The 8,585-nt window shown below is 41.4% G+C and overlaps 1 long non-coding RNA gene across 1 annotated transcript; it reads left to right on the top strand.

The window, feature by feature from the left end:
• The first annotated feature begins 514 nt into the window (after positions 1-514).
• LOC136017140 (uncharacterized) lies at positions 515-4,100 on the top strand. Its single transcript, XR_010613839.1, has 2 exons — positions 515-1,721; positions 2,183-4,100. It is a non-coding gene; the product is annotated as an uncharacterized LOC136017140 (long non-coding RNA).
• Positions 4,101-8,585: the final 4,485 nt, after the last annotated feature.

Here is an 8,585-nt window from a genome sequence, read left to right on the forward strand (position 1 = left end):
GAAGTGGGGAGGCTGGCTGCTAGCAGTAATTGCCAGCTGTGCATGTGCAGGAAAGGGCAAGAACCTTGTGCCTTTATGAAAACCTGCTTTTAGAGCTGTTAAGTAAGGGGGAGAGGCAGGAAGTGGAAGGAGTGGCTCCAGCAATTCTTAGCTGGATGTTTATAATAAAGAAAGGGTAGTTGTAACCACAGATTGAACTGCAGCAAAATGGAGCTAATTATAGTTGGCTGCCAGTCTATCTCTTGCATTTATGGCATACCCATTACTGTAGGTAGCTGAAGAGAAGAGTATAACTTGTTTTCTTTTCTTTGCATAGAATTTCCACTAATGAAGATGCTAGAGAAGAGTCTGCCTAAAAGTGAAATGTTAGCTCCTCAGCTGATGTAAATCACTGTAATCCCATTGAAGTCAACACTGAAGATTTAGCATCATGCTAATTGAAGTCAATGGAGTTAAGCTGATATATACCAGCTGAGGTAAATTCCCCAGTGCATTCTTTCTAGCTCTTACGGGTGTTTGGAGCTTGCGCTCTGGTTTGAGTCACAAAGAGACCCCAGCTGTGCATCTGAAACTAGGCTTTTTATTTAGAGCTGACCTTTCCTAAATTTCGGTTATGGTGTTGAGACTGATGATTTCAATCCGGGTTCATCCCCACACTTAATTTGCAGGTTTTTTTTTTGTTGTTGTCTCTTTTTTTTTTGTTTGTTTAATTTTCCTAGCCCTGTGGTAGCATTCCCTTGTGTTTGCAGATTTTTGCTTTTTGGCCTGTGTTATCTAATTAGGTCTGATATATTTAGCTGTCACAGAGTACAACAATCTGTAGTTAGGCTTCTGTTTTTTATTGGTGGTAATACTGTATGGAAGGATCCCCAGATGGTGTTAAACATAGTCTTATGAGTTCCTTTTCTGGTGTGTAAGCAAATGTTCAGTCTATGGAAGACCTGCTGTCTGATTTGGTCTCTCTCTTAATTATTCAGTGATCTTTGAGCAAAAGCTCTAGTAAATATAGTGAAGACTGTCTTCTCATTGTATATAGCTGATGACAATTCATAGGACACTATATTTAGGGGGAAGCAGAATTGGAGTTTAGGATAGGATTTCTGGAAATTTTGTTTTGAGGATACTCACAGTGGTCTCCCTTTCAAGAGGATGTTTATATGTCAGAAAACCTTTTCCCTCCTGTGTTTTGGGCAAAATGCTGCTACCAGCAGATGAAGCGAAAGCCAGATCACATATATTTTGTTCAATTGAGCCATTAGAGCATGTGGAGTTGTACAAATGGTTTGCTTTAAAACAATAACAAAGCCATATTCTAGTGTTGCACAGGTATAATCTGGGCATCAAACGGTCTCTTGTAGATGATATGTATGATGTCAGGGATGGCAGGGCCCGTCTTTCACAGCTCTGAGTTGTCTGGCTTTTGGTTGGTCCTGTTTGTTATTCTTGTGAACCCTGGCAAAATACAGAAGATGTAGCTAGCTCCTCCAGGATGAAACACTAGGCTAATGAAAAAGGGACTCATTTAGGGTAAAGAGAGAAATTGAACATGTAATTTTAGGCTGTAGGGAATGTTAAACCTAAATGCTGTCTTTTGGAGTGAATATTTTAATCAATACGCTTTTGCTTAAAATACATGTGAATTGCAATGACTGTATCCACCTTTGGCCTTCTTTGAAGAAGCTGGCATGAAGAAAGAGACTACAATGAAATCTTTGACAAAGGTAAGGAGTTTCACAGTGACTTCTTGGCTCGATGCAAAGGTCACCCAAATCACAGTTTTAGCCACATGCAGAAATTAGTCACTCATTTTAGACATCTGAGGTGTCTGTTTTATTTAGCTTTTAATTATTGAATGTTATAGAAATAATTGAACTTCCAACATCCTGTGCAGTGGTGTGTACATGAAGAACCATTTTGAGGGTTACGTTTAATGTGCTCACAGACACATACAAATGCATTTGGCCATAGATTTAGGTTTCTGCCTTTTGCGCAGTAGGTGAGTATATTGCCATGGTTTTCTGAGTCACATGCAGAAAGTGTTCTGTGTCACCTTTGCCTGTATTTCTAGCCTTTCTTTAAGGCCATAAATACTAAGGATGTCACAGCAGCTGATTCAAAGAGCCCCTGCTGTGTAGTGCGGTGCATTGCTAATGAAGTCCTATGTGATCTCTTATTGCTTTAGGGGCTGCCAGTTGCCACTGGGGAGAGGCCTAGAGAACTGATGAGGAACATAAAGCTTGTGAGAAGTGGTTTGCTGAAAACAGTTGGTCCACGAGAAACTTTGGATTTAGCAGGCAGTTTTCCAGATGGACAGTACTCCTATGAACAGCTACAGACACGGTCTTCAAAACAAGTATGGGAGGTGGAGATGAGGGAAGGGAGGAGAAAATTCTGCAAGCTGCTAAGACAATGAGAGAAGCCAGCCATTACAGTCATGTAATGGTTGAAAGAATGGTGAGAGTGGTCCTCTCTAAAAACAAGACAAATACTTTCTTCCTTGCTACTTTGGGGAATTCCTGTTTTGCTGCATCCTGATGTTTCTTCTCTCCTTGGGGCACCGTAGCCATCTTGCAGGACTTCTGTTCTTGCTGCCGCTTTTCATGCTACCAGGGGGCCTGATTCTGTCTGCTGAAATCCTTGAGAAAGCTCCTATGGCCTTCCATCAGTGTAGGATCTGGAAATGGTATTCCAAACTAGAAATCTAGTTGGCATCTTCCAAACTAGCTAAGAATCGAGTTTTGTTAGACTGAGCACAAGTTATCTGAAAGCTAAAGGATTTACATAGGCTCGCATTCCTGATGCTAGGTGGTTTCTAGATATTTCATTTTGTGTGGGAGAATTTTACCAGCAGCAAAGGCTGTCTCTGCTGTACTGGGCCTCTATTGCAAAAGGATAGAGACAGCCACAGGTGTGTAGAAGAGGACTGCATTGCATAAAACTCTCTGTGAGACTATAAGGGGATACTATTTTCCCACTGAGATTTGCAGTCAGTTTTGCATCTGACACGGTAAAATGAGGAGCACTAAGCAGATGGCTGCTCTATGGACTGAAGGCACTTAGAAGCTGTTAGGGTACATCTGTCACAGGACACGGCACAGTGCAGATACCAACATTGTCTGTGGATGAGCAAGGATAGCCCATCACAGCTCGGGGATGCCTCATGTCAGTGTGTGGGGCAGTGCTAATCAGCCTGATGGACAACTCCCTGATGCAAACAGGTGTTGTTAAATAATATTCAGCTGATCACTAGTTTTAGCAGTGTATTTAGAGTCTTCTCCTCTGGTTTGTGTTGGATTATTTATGAAGCCTGCTACACAATGCTGCAGGCCAGCAGCATGTGTTTATATGGGAAAACTTGCAGACAGCTCAGGAACTTTGAGATGAGCTGCCACCAGCTGGAGAAGGTCCTGGGCCTCTGTCTCTTGGGCTGACGGGTAATACCTCCCAATAAGGGAGTCTGCCTACATTTTCTATGTTATTATCCATAACTATATAAAGCCCATAAAGTCTACAGGGAGAGAGACAGGCAGTTCTGAGGTTTGCCTGATGAGGTTCTGTGTTCTGAGGTTTTAATACTGCTGGACTAGGAGAGGCTGATACTTTGAAAAGGTACTTTTCATCACTGGCACAGCTGGTGCCTGACAAAACTCCAAGCTAGCAGATTTAACATGATATAACATAAAACTTTCTCCAGTCTTGGCATATTTGGAGAAGTTCTGGGAATAGGGGCAGCATTAAGTCTCTCTTCCTTCATAACTGTATATATCGTGGGCAAAAGAGAAGTGCCTGTTCTGTTTGCATGGGTTTGTCTCCTACTGTGTTGTGACAGCCTGGCTTGGAGACAGATTCTGGCTTCATTAGGAAAAGTCTGAAGTTTTCTTTGAAAGGCTTGAGAATGGTTCTCTATTGAAACAATTCAAAACTCCGAGCTGGAAGAAGTATGTTCAAGGCCGTGCTTTGCTACAGCCCTTTCTGCCTCTGTTCCTGCCCTTACAGTCCACAAATACAGCAAGTTATGTCTGTGTCTACCTGGGAAAGCTGTCTGAAATGGTTAGCTTTGCTCCCTTCAGTAGAAACAAAATAAAATATATGAATGTCAATTGCCCTGTTGTAAAGTTTTCACATCAACTGTGAGTTTGCTCTGAGCTTCTCCAATCCACACTTGATGTCCACACACCCCTTAAACATGTAGACATCAAGCGCCCATTACCCACCAAACCCAAATATTTCTCCTCATTTCTTCTTTAGTTAATTTGAAAATAAAAGGTAAGTCTGTTGAATTTCTGGAGCAGCTGTTAACAAAAATCAAAGTTGAAAATCTTAATCTCCAGTATGAAACAGGCCTCCATGCTCTTATCCTGCCTCTTGTGGCTGACATGGGTTTCCTTGCGTTGCTGAGCTTGTTGGATGAGCAGAGAAAGGCAGTATTTAACCTGACATGGGCACTGTTTTCAGAACAGATTTATTTCTCAGGAGTGATGCATCCCAACAAAAGGAAGTAATGGAAAAATGCCAGAAGGCCTGTGTGGATCAAACTCCAGCACAAAAGGAGGCCTCTGGAGGGTGGAAGCAAGGAGGGGTAGCCTGGGAAGAAAACAGAGAAATTGTCTGAGCAGCCAGAGATCGGGTTAGGAAAGAACCTGAAGGTGCACAAATCCAGAGACCTGACACAATGCATCTGTGGGTCCTGAGGGAACTGGCGGATGAAGTTGCCAAGCCATTATCCATCATATCTTCTTGCTCAGGCTCTGGGAGAGCCTGACTGATGCAAAGGCTGGCCATGGCTCCAGCAGCAGAGGACGTGACTAACATGTCATCTTTAGCAGAGCCCAGAGATGTCTATGATCAGACAGGCTCTACTGGAGAGGCTCTTCTCACCCAGATAAGCACTATCATCCCCAGATACACTCCTATGAAGAGATAGAGAAAACATCTGCTTTCTCCATCTTGGCAGGTTCAGAGAGGTATTATGTTTCCCTAGAGATGAAACCACCCCAAAGTCTCTGCTTCTGTTTTCAATGCCTATGGAATATGGTGGATTAGATGCAGATGAAAAATGCTCTCAGATCCTTCTTGTGCATTCAATCCCATGCTCAGTCACAACTAAAATCTGTGCCAAGAGGCAATTCAGGTTAGGAAAAGGATATGCCATTTTTCTCTACCTCTGCTTCTTGTCACATTTTGTTAAACGCGGTCATGTAGCATGTAATGGAGACATCTGTTCGTTTTGTAGGAAACTGTGAAAAAATGCATGCATTTGCCTTGTGCCATCTGTTGCCATTCAGATAAACAGTTGAAAGCTCTGGCAAACATAAAAACAGTGCACTTTGGTGCTAACTGCACCATTTTCTATCTTGGTGCTCTGTAGTTGAGCCTTTCCTTGTGATGCATTAAATATTTGAGGTTCTAGTCTGTCATAAGGTTCTGATGCTCAGCAAACACTGCAGTTCTGCATCTGTCTCTGTCCCTCCCCTGAACTCAAGACAGCAGAGAGAAACAGGAGCTCCCGAGCTGCTGGAATGATGTGAAATATTCTGTGTGCCACCTGGACTGCTCAGTTTTCCTACTCCAAATTTTGTGCCTCTGAGTGGAAACTTGGCTGAATCAAGGAAATTATTTGGGAACATACTACTGATCAGGAGGGATTTAGATGTATTATACAGGATTATTATTTTTCCAGAAGCCTGTCTTGTGAGCAAAGGTTCTGTGTTACAGAATGTATTGAAAATAAGTAGCTTATAATGGATTTCTGGAGACTCTGAGAAGATGAAGCACTATTACTGTAAGGAAAGACAAAAAAGAACATTTTATTGAGACTCATGGTGTCAGAGAAACACAAATAAGGCAATGCTGGAGAGGAGGGTATGGTCAACAGTGAAAAGCAGACAGTGGAGAAAGAACATATGCAAAATTTAGAGTGTGGCTTTCAATGGAAAAGCATATAGCAGATCTTGAACATTGGTATATAAACATACATTTCTTTTTAAAAGACCAGAGGTACTTGCACAGAAGTCTTTAGCATGTGTTACTTTGCACACACCAGACTGAATCTACAGAAACAGTTTCCATGAAGGGGAAAAAAAGACCTCTGTTAACTCCTTATGTTACAGCTTACTAAATATAGTGTTTTTTAGTGATGGTGCATTTTTGCTGGCATATATGGACTGTGCCAGTTAGCAGCTAAATTACTTTTTATAGCTTTCTGCATGAATTGCATATAAAGTGGGCTATGCTGCAGGTTAGAGACAAAATGCATCATTCTGACAATTATTAAAATTCATGTTTAATAAAATACTCTTTGCAAAGAAGTTTCATGCAGAATGTCCAAATGTATATTGCAGTCTTCCTTAGGGCTGTTCTGACAAGGAAAACAATGTGAGTACACAGTAGTAAAAATATAAAGAAGCTAGGGAAAGTTCACAGGAGAAATAACAGATCTTCTTTTGAAGAAGAAGGCCATGAAAATGTGAAAACAAAAAGTACTCAAATGCATGCTGACAGGGAGTGGAGGCACAACCCATATTGCAACTATAGCTGTTCATAAGCCAAGCATAGTTATTTTTAGCCTGGTTTCCTTAGGAAGCCAGGCTTATGAGCATGTGGGTTATGTTTGTGTGTGTGTACACATGCCTCTGCTTGTATGTTGTCCTTATGACTTCTGAATCTACTGGTGTCTTCTAGGCAAGTTTGAGAAAGAGGTGGTAGTTTGCTTCCTGACAAGTTTCCTGAGAGTGGATGGGGATGGGAAGTAGTTTGTCCCTTGTTAGGCATGGAGGAATTCACAAGCTTAGAGACTAGAATAACATCCCAGCTATAGCAAAACCTTGGGAGGAAAGCTCTAGCACCTTGTTAGGCATAAGAATATCTGGCTGAAAGGCACCAAATCATAGGAAAACAGGTTTTAACAGTTCCACTGCTTATGGAACAACTTTTGAGGAGGTGGAACTTCTGGCAACTGCTTCTTTTTGGCAACATCAGCAAGCTTTCCTCTCTGTCAACCAGGCTTGGAAGTGAACATGCAGCACAGACATAGCAGTGGGTTACACCAGCTCTTGGGAGCAGAGTTGCCAGGGGCTAGAACTTCTATTTCTGAGATGTAAATTCTTGGTGGAAGGGATGACAAACTAGACAAGCATGAGCAATGTCCGTCATGGGTACGTATATCTTAATTTTTATTTTAACTTCACAGTGTTTTTTATGTATATGCAAAAATGCTGAACTTTCATTCTGACATTTTGAGAGTCAAAATGCCACTGAAATGATCTTCAGAAAAATTTTCAGTAGAATTGTATGTTCTTACAAAAGTTTAATTTTACGAAACAACATTTTTGTTAGGAAAAAAACGCACAGCCTTCTGCCTTCAAAAGCCTTGTCAGAAAGGTTTTATTGCTTGGAGTCTAACTAATTTTAGTATCAAATGATAAATCAATCTATAATTGATTACAATTACAATTACAGCTCTAATGGGGATTAAGTGACAGAAAGAAAAGCTTATGAGTACTCAAGACTTAATTAGCTTACTGAAATCAGTGTGATTCTATACTGACTTGGTTAGTCTTGAATCAAACTCTGAAGGCTTTGTGAACAGAAGGACTCAGTGCAGTGGTACTTAAGTTTCAGTAATGTTTCCTCAGCTGAGGGTCACTGTCATGACTCTCTCCTAGAGTCTGAGAAGGGCCAGCTGCTGTTCTCACAAAGTAGTCATCAGATGTGCCATTCCCTACCTTACGCATTCCCCGTCTCCCCCCATTTGATATCAGTCTTAGCTCCTGGGTTCAGCATATGATTGAAATCATCCCTCTATCTGGGGAATCCTCATTTCCCACTTGAACTACTAGGTTTTGAGATTCTTCTAAGGCAGGAAGTATTGGCCTCCTCTTATAATTCTTTTCTTCTGCATAGGTATTATGACACAGACACTGTCGCAGAGTTACGCAGAGACTTGTGGCTGGGGTACTCATTGGACTATAACCTCTTTTGTACATTCCCTGATAAACTAGTCATCAGTACCTTTATGCAAGTCAGGAGCTCCTGGCTCTGACTGAATTCCAGCTTTGCCCCCTCTCTTCTGTTATTGTCCTACTTGAGGGACCAAGCAAGGGTATGTGAGGTTTCCATCCTTCCATCTGGGTCAAAGAGTCTTTATTCTTTCTTCTGTTGTTTGACCTGGTCCATGGACAGGTGGCTCTGCTGCATGTCTGCACATTTAGATAAAGAGCATGAGTTACAAGCTGTGTTTCTGTATTTCTGTAAATGAGCTTTGATAAGAGACTTTAGAAGAAGCCCAGCCTCAGGTAAAGAAAGGGAAGTCAAATCTTGTCTTCCCATATTCCATACTTATCACTCGGCTAGAAATTAAAGCTGGAGAGAATGGACCTTCATGTTTTAGCCAGGAACTGATAGAGGTCTGCCCTTTGCTTTACTTCTCAAATGTTTTATTAATTGAGTAATTCTTTCATGAAATTAAAACCATGTCATAATTACAAGTTGTTTTTTTCCTCTGTTGCCTAATGGGGTTTCTATTTGTCCCCATTTTTTGGTGTTCTTGCTCATGTGTGTAGGGCTATCTGGTTTTGTTCTGTGAG

This window comes from Lathamus discolor, chromosome 6 (genome assembly GCF_037157495.1).
Source record: "Lathamus discolor isolate bLatDis1 chromosome 6, bLatDis1.hap1, whole genome shotgun sequence".
NCBI classification, from domain to species: domain Eukaryota; kingdom Metazoa; phylum Chordata; class Aves; order Psittaciformes; family Psittacidae; genus Lathamus; species Lathamus discolor.